Source organism: Natator depressus, chromosome 8 (assembly GCF_965152275.1).
Source record: "Natator depressus isolate rNatDep1 chromosome 8, rNatDep2.hap1, whole genome shotgun sequence".
Lineage (NCBI taxonomy): Eukaryota > Metazoa > Chordata > Testudines > Cheloniidae > Natator > Natator depressus.
In genome coordinates this window covers 790,512-804,798 of record NC_134241.1, presented here as the reverse complement: position 1 = coordinate 804,798, position 14,287 = coordinate 790,512, and the positions used below count along the sequence as shown (strand labels likewise).

Below are 14,287 nucleotides of genomic sequence, written 5' to 3'. Positions count from 1 at the left end.
TCTTTATTTAATTTAATCTTATTGATTTTAGACCAATTCTTTAATTTGTCAGGGTCATTTTGAACTCTAATCCTGCCCTCCTAAATGCTTGCAACCCCTCCTGGCTTGGTGTCAGCTGTGGATTTTATAAGCACCCTCCCCATTCCATTACCCAAGTCAGGGACGAAAATAGTGACTAGGACCAGCCTCAGGACCGATGTCTGCACTAGCTCCGCTCTCCCAGTTTGACAGCAAGCCACTGATAACTCCTCATTGAGGATGATTGTTCAGCCAGTTGGACACCCATCTTCTAGTAATTCCATCTTGCCCAAACTTCCCCAGTTTGCTTCTGAGAATGTCATGTGGGACTGTGTCACAAGCCCCGCTAAAATCAAGATACCACTTCTGCGGCTTCCCCCATCCGCTAGGCCAGTGACCCTGTCAAAGAAGATGATGAGGTGGGTTCTTGACAAATCCACACTGGCTGTTCCTTATAACCTGTTATCCTCTAGGTGCTCACAAATGGATTGTGTAATAGTTTGTTCCAGTATCTTTCCAGGTATTGAAGTTAGGCTGACTGGTCTGTAATTCCCTGGGTCACCTTTGTTCCCCTTTTTTACCTGTGTGCCCTTCTCGAGTCCTCTGGGACCTCACCCCTCCCCTAAGTTCTCCAAGATATTTAATTGCTAATGGTTCTGAGATGGCGTCCGCTAGTTCCTTTGTACCCTAGGATGAATTTCCTCAGGCCCTGCCGCCTCGAAACCATCAAACTTATTGAAATATTCTCTAACTGGTAACTATCAGCAGGATGAGGCAGGCGGTGTCACCTCTGCAGACGGCCATAGCGAGACTGTTACTAGATGCTGTGTCCAGTTCTGGGGGCCGCACTTCCAAAAGGATGCTGAGAACACTTGGAAAGGTTCCAAAGAGAGCCAGTAGCATGATTCCCTGCCTGGTGAGAGCCAGAGGATCAATTGTTTAGTTTGCCAGCGAAAGTTAAGAGGTGAATGGATCACAGTCCGAGTTCCCACATGGCAGAAAGATTTGACGGGAGAGGGAGCTTTACTCGAGACAAAGGCAGAACAAGCTCCAATGTCTGGAAGCTGAATAAAAATCAGACTAGAACTAAAGGTGTTTGTGTTTCAGTGATTAACCCTTGCATGCTGCACCCAGGGCCGCTTGGGGGCTCCACAGCGAGTCTGGCCTCTTTCTCTGTTCTAGCTCCAGCAAGTTCTCCGCTCCTTCGTGTGCGGCCGGAGCCCAGCACAGCTGGTTCTAACCGTCCACTGGCATCAAGACTCTGAACGGAGAGATCCACGCCCCAGGGTCAAGCATTGCACCCTCCCTAGCACTGGAGAAAGGAACCTCCTCCAGAGCCCCAAGGCATGTAAGGTCCTAGACCAGCCAGCCCTGGGGAGAGCATGCCAAAAACCACTGCAAGCCACATGGCTGCAGGTCCTTGTATGGAAGGAGGGGCTCACTGGGACCTGCCCAGGGTGCCAGGTGCAAAGCTATGGCAGACCCTCCTCTAACACAGTCAGCCATCACCAAGCCAGAACCTGCCCTGATCTCAGGGGAGCAACTGCAGCCAGTGGGATGGAGAGACTGGGCCAGATACTTTCTGTCTAGCATCTGAGGCCCACCACAGGGCAAGAAAGAGATTCCCTTCAAGTTGCAAGGAAAAGTGCTGAGAGGGGAGACCCCCCAGGGCCTGTGGATCTTTCCCTTGCATTTCCAGAGGAAACATCCCCTACCAGCAAACGCACACCTGTGTGTGTCAGACCGCAGCTGGGCTCTGAGCTCAGGGGAGAGCTCTGGCACCAGGCACAGCTGTGGCCACAGAAGGCGGCCCCTACTTGGAGCAGTATTGACCCTAACAGGTTGTCGGGTGCTGGCCAGAAAGCAGGGGCACGGAGCTGCCCCCCTCCAGGGACAAGAAGCAGCACCTGCCCAGCTATGCCAACACCTCCAGGGCAGCAGCTGGGAGAGGGGGCCTCAGCACACAAGTAGCAATGCGTAAAGCCTGACCCGGGCCAGAGCTTAAATCTCATACCCTGCATGCAGCCCAGGCAGCTCCTTCCCCGAGGGCATGTCTCCCAGTCAGGCTGGGCTGGAAGTCACCAAACCCACCCACGGGGGGAAAGCCAGAGCCACAGCCATGACCAGGCTGGGCTCGAAGGGAACAGGAGCCAAACCGGTGCGAGCAGGTGGTGCACTGGGGCAAGGGCAGGCAACAGATTCCTGGGCAGGGGTCCTGCAAGGGCAAAGGGGGTGGGGGGGCGCTGCTGCCCGGGGGCACTGCAGGGGAGGGCTGGCGCCCCGGGATTGGTGGCGGGGGGAGCCTGGCGCACTGGGATTTGGCGGGGGAGGGGGCTGGCGCCTCGGGACTCATGGTGGGGCAGCCTGGCGCCCGGGACTCTGCAGGGCTCGGGGTGCGGAGCCGCCGGGCGAGCCTCGAGCTGCAGCGGGCCCCGGGCCCAGCCCGCGCGGGGAGGGGGCGCAGCCCCGGGGCCGCGCTTGCCGCCTGTTCCGAGCCCCGGCTCCATCTCCCCTGGCGGGGGCGGGCCAGCCCCGCTGCGGGACCCCGGGACCCCGGCTCCAGCCGCCCTGCAGGGGCCCCCGCGCCGAGCACGTGGAGGGGCCGGGCTCTGCCCCGCACCCCTCGAGCCCGCTCCGCCGCAGGGGGGGTCCGTGTCCCAGCCCCCTCGCCCCCGGCTCGTGCACGGCGCAGCCCCCGCGCTCTCCAGGGCCCCCGCGCGCCCGCCCCCAGCCGGGCACGCGCGGCGGCTGCATTCGCCTCCGCAGCCGGGCACGCGCGCAGACAGGTGCGCGCGCTCGGCCCCCCCCGCCGCTGCCCCCCCGCAAGTTACCGGATGCGCCGATCTCGGCGGCCCCGATCCTGCGCCGGGCGGCCGCGCACGTGGAGCGCCGAGCCCGCGCTCAGGCCGGGCCCCTCCGGGCGGCCGCTTCCCCGCGCCCCGCCATGGAGGGAGGCCCCGGCCCGGCTCCCTTTGTCTGCCGAGCGCTCCCCGGCTCTGCCCGGCTCTCGCTCGCGAGCTCCCCGGCCCCGCCCGGCTCCCGCCCCGCCGCTGGCCCCTCCCCCGGCCGCCCCTCCAGCCCCCCCGCTGCTGGGGGTGGAACCGGCTGGGGCTGCGCCCCCCGGAATCGGCCCGGGAGCCCCCTGCCTGGCGTGTCCTGCCGGTCCCAGGGACCCTCACCGCGCTGCTGGGGCTAGAACCCAGGCGTCCTGGCTCGCCTCCCCGCCCCCTCCCGCCCAACCAGGGGACATCGCTCCGCTCCCAGGGCTGGGGCTAGAACCCAGGCGTCCTGGCTCGCCTCCCCCCCCCCGCCCAACCAGGGGACATCGCTCCGCTCCCAGGGCTGGGGCTAGAACCCAGGCGTCCTGGCTCGCCTCCCCCCCCCCCCGCCCAACCAGGGGACATCGCTCCGCTCCCAGGGCTGGGGCTAGAACCCAGGCGTCCTGGCTCGCCTCCCCCCCGCCCCCCCCAACCAGGGGACATCACTCCGCTCCCAGGGCTGGGGCTAGAACCCAGGCGTCCTGGCTCGCCTCCCCGCCCCCCCCCCCGCCCAACCAGGGGACATCACTCCGCTCCCAGGGCTGGGGCTAGAACCCAGGCGTCCTGGCTCGCCTCCCCGCCCCCCCCCGCCCAACCAGGGGACATCGCTCCGCTCTTAGGGCTGGGGCTAGAACCCAGGCGTCCTGGCTCGCCTCCCCCCCCCGCCCCCCCCAACCAGGGGACATCACTCCGCTCCCAGGGCTGGGGCTAGAACCCAGGCGTCCTGGCTCGCCTCCCCCCCCCGCCCCCCCCAACCAGGGGACATCACTCCGCTCCCAGGGCTGGGGCTAGAACCCAGGCGTCCTGGCTCGCCTCCCCGCCCCCCCCCCGCCCAACCAGGGGACATCGCTCCGCTCCCAGGGCTGGGGCTAGAACCCAGGCGTCCTGGCTCGCCTCCCCGCCCCCCCCCCGCCCAACCAGGGGACATCACTCCGCTCCCAGGGCTGGGGCTAGAACCCAGGCGTCCTGGCTCGCCTCCCCGCCCCCCCCCCCGCCCAACCAGGGGACATCACTCCGCTCCCAGGGCTGGGGCTAGAACCCAGGCGTCCTGGCTCCCAGACACCACCCCCATTATTTGCTACCTGCTTTGTCCAGTCAGAGCCCTCACTGGGCAGCTTGAGAGCGGGGCTGTGGGGTCAGAGGCCTCTGTCCAGTAGATTATGGGGAAACTCTGGCCCCCTGAGTGGCTCCAGGGAGGGACAGGCCCAGTCTTAGCCTGGGGTGAGGACAAAAAAGGGGGGCAGTGGAGTCACCTGGGGGGGGCATGTGCCAGGAGGATGCACCGCCCATGTGGGTGGCAGGGGTGATGCCAGGTTGGGCAAGGCTCCAGAGGTGGGTGTCGGGAGCTGGCACCAGGCTGCAGCCCAGTATCGAGCTGCTTTGCTGCCCAGGCAAGGCTGGCAGGAGCTGGGGGGGCATGGGGCAGAGCCCACTGCTGCCCCCCATGTGCTCACCACAGACCGATAGCGGCCAATCCCGACTGCAGAGCTGCCAGTGGCAGGAACAATGCAACCGGCAGCCACTCCACGCGGCTGTCATGGTGACAGCGCCGGGAGAAACACACAAAGCTACCGCTCGCTGGCACTTAATTACATGTGTCGTTCTTCCCTGGCAGGGCCCCGGGAGGGAGCAGGGACAGGCCACGGCGTCAGCTCAGGGTAATTTAAACAGACACATGCCCCCCGTCTCACTGGCCCACGTGGGTCTCAAATTCCAGAGGCGTTACCCCCAGGCAAGAGAGAAGGGCAGAGATGGCCCCTCATGGATGGTGGTAGAGGGGGCTCAGGGAGTGAGGGGCAGAGATGTGGGACAGGAGCTTGCCACAAAGAGCCTACAAGTTCTCTAGCCAGCCGGTGAGGTCCTGCGGCCATGCAGGCACAGAGGCTGCAAACAGGCCAAGCCACTCGGGAATGCATGACATGCCCAGCACCTGTGAGCCTAAGGCTGCCTGCTGCCACACTAGCACTGGCCCAGGGACTGAGTGTGGCCAGCTTGGTCTCCCCATGCTGGGACTGGTTAGAGCAGCCCCACCTTCTGCCCTTGCTGCCTGTGTGTGAGGCCCTCTGGGTCCGGCCCCATTGGGGACCAGCTGTGGTGCAGGGCTGCCCTGCAGCAGGGGTATTCTCCAGGAGACCTCACCTCTCTGCCAGCTGCCCCAGTGCCCCTGCCTCACTGGTGTCAGACCTGGAGACTGGCCCCCGAGTCCCCACCCAGCTGGCTGAGGCTCCTGTCCCGAGGCCCCAAGCTCCCTTGGACTCAGGCCAGAGCTTTTAAACACCCCAGTGGCAGAGCCCCTCCTGCCCCAGGCCATTACAGCTGCCTGGCTGTTCCCTTCCTATGTCAGCCTCTTGCTACCCCCATGCGGTTGGCCCATCAGTAAGCTACCAAGCCCCCACGCCAGGCCAGGGTGTCTGGCCCCAAATCAGCCCAGGAGCTGTAATGTAAGTTCCATGGTTGTTCAGGAAGTGCCAAGAACTGACCCTGAACTCCCAGGGCAACTGTTCCGTTCCCCTCCATCCTGTTCCCTCCAGGACCGTCTGCTCCACATTGCACTGGCCTTGTCTGCTGCCATGTTGCACTGTAGGCCCCTGTCTCACTTGCAGCCGCCGTCCCTGCTCTTTGCCCCCGGGCCACGGGGAGCTGCCCGGGGTCATGCCCCAGCAGTCACTGCGGTGTTTCTCCAGGCTGACTCCCTGGCTGGTTCTGTGACTTACAGGAATTATGAGAATATTTCTGAGGGCAGGGGCTGCATGGGACAGGTCGTGCAGGGCAAGGGGCTGGAGGCGCTTGGGACAATGAGGAGTGCCTGGCTGCCTCTTCTTCAGGCCAGAGGGGAGGCCCAGGTCCCATGGATGGGTATTGGCAGCTGCATTATTGCGGGGGTGGGGTCGGAGATCCCTTCCTCTGACTCAGCTCCTTTGTGAACCAGCCCTTGCCCCCTGGAATGGGAATCAGGCTGTCATTTCCAGGGCCTGGGCAGTGGGAGACCAGCGCTCAGCCTCATCCACAGAACATTGGATTGGCACATGCACAGAGCTGCAGTTCCCCTTCCCCAAAACAGAGCCTAGCTCAAGTCAGAGGGACATGGCGCCCATTGCCATCAGCAGCTCCTGCTGCCCTTGTTCCTAGGCTCAGTCCTGACTGCCTAGCTGCTGCAGACAGCTCTCCCTGCAACAGCAGCTACTCTGCCCAAGCAGGGTGCCATTAGCCTGCAGGCTCCACTGGGCAGGACCCTGTGCAGCACTGGAACCCTGGGCAGGCTCCCTCCTCCCACAGCACTTCCCCGTCACTTGCCTGGCTCTCCCTCACTAGAATGGGGAATTTGCTGCAAGGTTGCCAGTGAGCGCAGCTTCCCTGGAGCTGTGGCATGGCCCAGCCAGCAGTGATGCAAGGTGGGAGATGCTCACTGCCTCTGTTCCAGGCAGGGTTATTCACCTACTCCAAGGCCGCTCTGGGCTGACAACAGGCCAGGGCCACAGCTGGCCAGACCCCTCCAGGCCCAGGCCGAGAACACGTCCATCACTGCAAGGCAGAGTGGCAGCACAGAATCCAACTCCCCCAAATAAGCTCAGAAAGCAGAGGGTGGAAGGAGTCAAAAAGCTGCTGCCAGCCACGCGGTTGGGGGAGGAGCGGTTATCCTAGCAACAGCTGAGAGCATCACTCACCCCTGAAACTTGCTTTGCTGTGTTGCCTCCCTGGCTTATGGAAGGGAAAGGGGGCGGGGGGGGGGGGGCAGAACCACTCTGGGGGCCCAGGCCAGCCTTGGAGGAGTCATGCGCTCACTGCTCTAGCTGAACTAGCCAGAGCTGCTCCTGCCCTTCTGCACCTGGCTGAGGGTCCAGCCCCCCAGCACTGTTAGCCAGCCCAGGCTCCGGCCCCTGGAGGTGAGGAAAGCCCTGCTCTCCCTCTGGTGATGCAGCTGCAGCGCCTGCTAGCTCTGAGCCATGCCCCATATGCCAAGCCAGCAAGCTCCTGGTTTTACAGGGGTGGCTGGCATGGGATTCAGCACCTCTTCTAGCCATTTAGCAGCCTAGTCCAGTGAGGGTCCCCCGCAGCACTGCCCCACTGGGAATAGCTTATGTACAGGCCTGCAGTCCAGTAGCCCAGGCCCCTGCCCTCCTGCTCAGCTCAGCCATGAACTCCCAGGCTGCCCACACACATTGACCAGGCAGCCCTGCTCCTCTCAACAGGGCAGCACCCTTCGGGGGGCTGAGACCGGGGGAACCCCGCTCCCAGATCGGACCCGCTTGGCCTTGCCCAAGGAGCCAGAGAGACTGGGTGGAGAAGCAGCCCAGCCCTGGCTTGGGTTCACATGAAGGGGGCGTTGTCTCCGGTGCCAGCCGCTGTGCTGCTGAGGGCACGCAGAGACCCCCTTAGGGCTGGGCAGCTGTCGGGGAAGGTGGCCGCAAGGGGCCAGGGCTAGAGCTGTGCCAGGGGCAGGGCCCCTCCTGCAGGACTGGGGAGTTTGAGTCTTCAGGCTGCAGCAGAGAAAATTCCTGGGATTGTAGTCGAAGATGCTCCTTTTCCTGGCGAGAAAGCACTACTTTTGCCTGTTCCCATGGTGACGGTTCCCAAGATAACAAGCGGCGCTTGCCGTTCTCAGGCATGTGCAGCTGTGAAAGACAGGGACCGAGCAGAGCAGCAAGAGGCTCTGAAGGGACAGGACCCTAGAGAGCTGCCAGCATCAGCCCAGTTCAACTCCTAGCCACAGGCCAAGGGTCCATCCCCTCCCCAGCCGGACCCAGGACCAGCTAAAGCAAGCAAGACACATCAGGCTGCAAGCAGCACCAGCTTCCTGAGCCTTCCCATGGGTGGCCCGTTTCCCCCACGCCCAGCCAAAGCTGAGGGAATGGGGCAGCCCAGCACAAGCTCTTCCAGCATACCTGCCATGCAGGCGCTGCTCTTGCAAACTTTGGAAAGAGAAGAAATTCCAGCTTAGAACCCACATGTGCAAGGGTCAAAACACATCGGACCCAGCCCCACAGCACCGTAGCAATCATACAGCCGCACCAGGCGGAAGGGATGGCCCCTGCTCCAGGAAGCCATGGCTCCCCTGCCACAGCAGGTATGACTAAAGGAAGTGGTGTGAGGTCTTACAGCCTCGGTGCACTCAGAGGAGGTAGAGTGGGCTGCCCAGTTCTGAGTACATTAAAGACAGCCTTGTTCCCAGAATGCATAAAGGAGAAATAGGCTCATGGGCTTTGTCATCTGTCTAAAGCAGGGCACCACTGACTGGGGCATCCAGGTGCCAACAAGTGAGCAGTAGGTCTGTCTTTCTCAGAGGGAAAGGGAGGCAACTGAGAGGTGTCCTCCTGTGGCTGGAAGCGCTGTGACAGTAATGAGTTCCACAGTAAAATACAAAGGGAAGGGTTCGTGTCAACCAGCATATTTCACAAAAGACAACAGGCATTCCTCAGGGGCTTGGCGAAAAAAAGCCCCTCCACAGTGGTTGAAAGGAAATCAGCTGGGTGGGGTGGGGACGACTCTAAGCAGATTTGGATGGGACTAGATTTCACTAAATGCCTAAAAACCAAAATAAAAAAAGTCTCAACTGAGAAAGAAAAAAAACTGGCTTATAGGGGAAGTGAAAGCAGCTATAAAAACAACACCCTATCTCTAACAAAAGGGAGAAAGGGGAAGTGGAGGGTAATGAATACAAATCAGAAGCTAGGAACTGCAGGAAGCTGAGAAAAGAATCAAAAGGACACAAGATAAAAAATCTAAGGCCAGCAGAATTACGGTCAATAAGGAGTTTGTAAAGTATATGAGGAACAAAATTACAAAAATCCTAACACTGGGCTTGGTCCATGGTGGAATTGCCAATAATGATGCAGTAACGAGGTGTTCAATACATCCTGCTGTCCTATATTGGAAGGGGAAGCAGATGATAGAGTTGTCTGAGTGAAAGATCTCAACATGTAATTGTAAACAGGGAGTCATCATTATTAAATGCACAACTGCCACCAATTCCGAGGCAAAGGAAACATAGGGAGAATAGTGAGAGGCCAATATAGCACCACCAGGAGCTCTTTAATGGCCTGAAAAGCAAACAGAAATCCTACAAAAAGTGGAAACATGGGCAAATTGCTAAGGAGTACCACCAAAGAATAGCAGAAGCATATAGGGAAAAAAATCAGAAAGGCTAAGGCACAAAATGAGTTACACCTAGCCAAGAACATAAAAGGCAATAAAAAGAGGGTCTTTAAATACATTAGGAGCAAGACAAAGCACAGATCATCTACTTAGTGGGGAAGAAGAACTAATAATGGATAACTGTAGCGTTTAATGCCTATTTTGATTCAGTCTTCACTAAAAAGGTTAACTGTGCTGAGTATCCAGTCACCATAAGCAATGACAAGGGGAGAATGCAAGACAAAACGGGGAAAGACCACATTACAGACGACTTAGAATACTTAAGGAACTGGCCATACTTGGCGGCAGAGGCCCTTTAGGCTGGAATGAAGCGCTCGGCCCACATCTTGAGAGAGAAGATGAGGGAAGCATGGAAGATTTGATTGTCTCCTTGTCCAGCAGTCAAACAAGTCAGGATACCAGTGTGACGGTGCCCCCCCATAAGGCTTTATGGAATATATATGACATAACTGGAATATGTTCTATGTACATATGCCATGTAACATAGCTATGTAAAGGTTATGATCTACTGAATATTAATCCTATTTGTATGCAGGTATCATTTTTGTATTCAAAGTTATGAATAGTGGCTGTGTACTGGTTTGATTTCTAAATAACCTTAGTAGAGCATTTGGTCAGTTCCTGGAGAAAGGAATTCGCAAAGTTAAGTGCCCAATCAAGAAGCACTTAAGGAACAGTGCATCTTGGAATGCTCCAGTCCACATAAGAAGTCTTCCTGGAGACATTCAAGATGCCATGTGGGCAACAGCTTGTGCCTGTAAAACTTGTGTGTCACGCGTGGACCTGTGACTGGCCCAGGTGACTCCAGAGTATGTATTAATACTTGGGGGGGGGAACAGCTGTGCATCTCTCTCTATCAGTGTTACAGCAGGTAAACAACCTATGAGTTTACCCTGTATAAAGCTTATACAGGGTAAACTCATAAATTGTTCGCCCTCTATAGCACTGATAGAGAGAGATGCACAGCTGTTTGCCCCCCCCAGTATTAATACATACTCTGGGTTAATTAATAAGTAAAAAGTGATTTTATTAAATACAGAAAGTAGGATTTAAGTGGTTCCAAGTAGTAACAGACAGAACAAAGTGAATTACCAAGCAAAATAAAATAAAACCCCCAAGTCTATGTCTAATCAAACTGAATACAGACAAAACCTCACCAGTTCCAGTAAGCTTCCTTTTACAGACTGATCTCCTAGTCTGGGGCCAGCTATCACTCACACCCCCTGTAGTTACTGTCCTTTGTTCCAGTTTCTTTCAGGTATCCTTGGGGGTGGAGAGGCTATCTCCTTAGCCAGCTGAAGAAAAAACAGAGGGTCTCCCACGGGCTTAAATAGACTCTCTCTTGTGGGTGGAGACTCCCTCCTCTCACCTATGCAAAGTCCAGCTCCAAGGTGGAGTTCTGGAGTCACCTGGGCCAGTCACAGGTCCATGCATGACTCTCAGTTTTTACAGGCAGAAACCATTGCCCACCTGGCATCTTGGCTGTCTCCAGGAAGACTTCTTATGTGGACTGGAGCCTTCCAAGATGCACTGTTCCTTAAGTGCTTCTTGATTGGGCACTTAAGCTTTATACAGGGTAAAATGGATTTATTCAGGGTTTGGGCCCCACTGGGAGCTGGGCATCTGCGTGTCAAGGACAGGAATACTTCTGTAAGCTGCTTTCAGTTAAGCCTACAACTATTAGGGGATGTGGTTCAGACTTGGGTCTGGGGTTGCAGCAGGCTAGCAGGTCTGGCTCAAACCAGGCAGGGCACTGAAGTCCTAAGCTGACAGGGCAGGAAAGCAGGTGCAGAAGTAGTCTTGGCACATCAGGTGGCAGCTCCCAGGGGGTTTCTGTGATCCAATCCGTCACAACCAGGCTTCCCTCGGTCATGCAGTGACTATCAGGACAACCCTGGCTTTGTCTTGCCTGATCTTGTTCCTTACTTTTGGACTCAGAGATATTGTGGGAAGTGTGTAATACAGGCTGTCATAAATATAAAGGGAAGGGTAAACACCTTTAAATCCCTCCTGGCCAGAGGAAAAACCCTTTCACCTGTAAAGGGTTAAGAAGCTAGGATAACCTCGCTGGCACCTGACCAAAATGACCAATGAGGAGACAAGATACTTCCAAAGCTGGACGGGGGAGAAACAAAGGCTCTCTCGGGCTGTGTGTTGCTTTTGCCGGGACCAGAGCAGGAATGCAGGTCAGAACTCCTGTAAAGGGCTAATAAGCAATCTAGCTAGATCTGCGTTAGAGTCTGTTTTGTTTAAATGGCTGATAAAATAAGCTGTGCTGAATGGAATGTATATTCCTGTTTTTGTGTCTTTTTGTAACTTAAGGTTTTGCCTAGAGGGATTCTCTATGTTTTGAATCTGATTACCCTGTAAGGTATTTACCATCCTGATTTTACAGAGATGATTCTTTTACTTTTTCTTCAATTAAAATTCTTCTTTTAAGAACCTGATCGCTTTTTCATTGTTCTTAAGATCCAAGGGTTTGGGTCTGTGTTCACCTATGCAAATTGGTGAGGATTTTTATCAAGCCTTCCCCAGGAAAGGGGGTGTAGGGCTTGGGAGGATTTTTTGGGGGGACAGACGTTTCCAAGTGGGCTCTTTCCCTGTTATATATTTGTTAGACGCTTGGTGGTGGCAGCAATAAAGTCCACGGGCAAAAGGTAAAATAGTTTGTACCTTGGGGAAGTTTTAACCTAAGCGGGTAAAAATAAGCTTAGGGGGTTTTTCATGCAGGTCCCCACATCTGTACCCTAGAGTTCAGAGTGGGGAAGGAACCTTGACACAGGCCCTTTGTCCAAGGAAGGAGAAATGCATCTTCCAAAGACTGAAGGCCTAGGCTCCCTGGAACAGAACAGACGACACTTCCTGTTTGTGGCTGAGGCAAACAGATCCACCTCTGGAAATTCCCACATTCAAATATGTCGTCTAGGGTCTGTGGGGGATCCAGCTCCCCTTCTCTGTCCTGGGAGAAACGTCTGCTGAGAACATCGGTGTGGCAGTGTGTGTTCCAGGAATGCACACTGCTGAAATGTGAATACACTGGGCTATGCACCCATTCCATAACTGTACTGCTTCAGCACCCAAAGGGGGATCCCGCACCACCCTGCCAGTTGATGTGAAACATGCATGCCACATTGGCAAGATCTTGCCAGACTTCCGTCTGATGAGAGGGAGAAAGCGGAGACAGGCATTTCTGACTGCAGGTTGATGTGGAGACTGGTCCCTTGAGGTGGCTGCCTGCCCTGGCCTGTATGAACACCAGGATGTGCCCCTCATCTGAGCAGTAATGCATCCGTTGTTATGGTAGCCAGTGGCACTGGCCAAAGGGACTGCGGGCCTCACGGTTGTGGTGTCCTCCCACCAGTCCAGGGAATCTTCTACCTGTTTGTCCAAGCTGTTTGGTGAGGTGACTGTCCTGAGCCTCCCCTGAAAGCAGCGAAGGTGCAATCTTGCATGAGCTGTGACAAGTGCAAGCTGCCATGTCACCCAGGAACTGCAAACAGAACCTCACTGAGATTTGAGAGCTCAGTTGAATAGTCTCACTGAGGACTGATAAGGTTATGAACCTGTCCCTAGGAAGACAGCCCTGGCAGCCAGCCAACCCCATGTATCTTCTTCACAGAGTCAACACAGACTTCTCAACATTGAGCTGTAGGCCTAACCATAGGAACAGAGCTAAGGCCCTCTGGGTGGGAGCCTCCCTTCCCCCTCAGCACGTTTCCAGCTCCCTCAGCCCCTGCCCCTGGCCGCCCGGCCTGAGAGTGGAGGGTGTGGGATGCTGCTGCCTCCCCAGCCTGGCTCTTGCAGGCAGCCACTGAGCTGCATGGAGCAGGGCCCTCCGTGGCCACCCTCAGCTGGCTTGAGAAGCAGCTCAGTCCCCTCCCTCCACTCCTGGCTGCCAGGGAGAGGGGCCAAGCAGGCTGGACACATGCTGGGGGGGGGGCAAGGGGAGTGCAGTGGGAAAAGGACAGAGCCCCCTCCCTCCCCAGGTAACTGGCAGGGGGAATATGGCAGCCCTGGGCCAGGCACCGGGGTGGGGGGGTCGCTGGGGAAGGAACAGGGAGCAGGGTACCTCTGCTCAGCTCAAGTTAGGGACATTGTCCGTGCCCCTCCCCCTGCTGAGATGTCCGTGAGGGTGTAGGAGCTTCAGGGAAACACTGGTGCTGTGAATCTCCCTGGGCCAGCCCCAGCCTCACCCAGAGGCATATACTCCCCACTTCTGTGGCCTCAGTCCTCCAGGAGCCAGCAGGATTGGCTGCCCTGGCCCAGGGAGGTGGGGCTGGAAGGCTCTTCCCAGAGGTGACATGTGGGGTGGTCACGTGCCCCCGCCCCATTATCTGCAGGTACGATTCATTTCTGTGCCAAGCCATCCTTGCAGAATCCAAGGTCACCTCGTTAATCAGAAGGGCGAGTCTGGTCAGTGTTGCCAATTGGAATTGGCAACACTATCCTATTGCAATCCTTGACCTCTCTGAGTGGTATCTGAGGGGAGCCTGCCACATTCTTTGTGAGGTCTTGAAATTGCTTAAAGTTGTTGCCCAGAGAAGGTGCAGAGGCATCCCTGCTTCATCACATGGTGGTGGGGAGACAGTGGGTTGAGAAGTAGCGGCCTCATCTGCTCTAGCGTCTCATTCCTTAAATGTCTCCCCTGCTGCGGTGGGCTGAGGCGGTAGAGACTGCACCTCCCTTCCCTCTTGGTGAGCTTGGCTCAGAGCCCTGGGAACTGCTGTTGGTAAGCAGCCCAGGATTCCCATTGAGGAGTCCCTACCAGGGAGGAGGGCCCCCAGGGTTGCTCCCACCCCTTGTGATGCCTTGTCCTGGATTCCTCCCCATCTCTGTGGCCCACACATCAAGTGTTCCTAGGAGGGGTGGGGGAAGGAGAACCCTGTATTGAGACTGAAGAGGTGAACAGAAGTCCTTTTCATCCTCCTCCTCATGAACAGTGAAGAGCCCCAGCCGAACGTGGTGATGAATCAGGTGGTACCTGTGATAAACCGGCGTCTGGACCAAACTAGTCTTGGTACCAAGGGACCCTTTGTGCCCATGATCAACAGAGACGGTGGTTCCTCTGCTACAGTCAA

At 57.1% G+C, this 14,287-nt stretch overlaps 1 protein-coding gene across 2 annotated transcripts in view; it reads right to left on the bottom strand.

The window, feature by feature from the left end:
- Positions 1-14,287, bottom strand: part of PRR7 (proline rich 7, synaptic) — a 33,419-nt gene that overhangs the window by 4,150 nt on the left and 14,982 nt on the right. The window contains exon 1 of one of the 2 annotated variants that reach the window (XM_074960134.1): positions 2,850-2,928. The exons of the other annotated variant lie outside the window; for it this stretch is intronic. The gene's annotated coding sequence lies outside the window, so the exon portion shown is untranslated. Of the gene's footprint in view, positions 1-2,849; positions 2,929-14,287 lie in introns of those variants that run through there. 2 annotated transcript variants of the gene reach the window in all.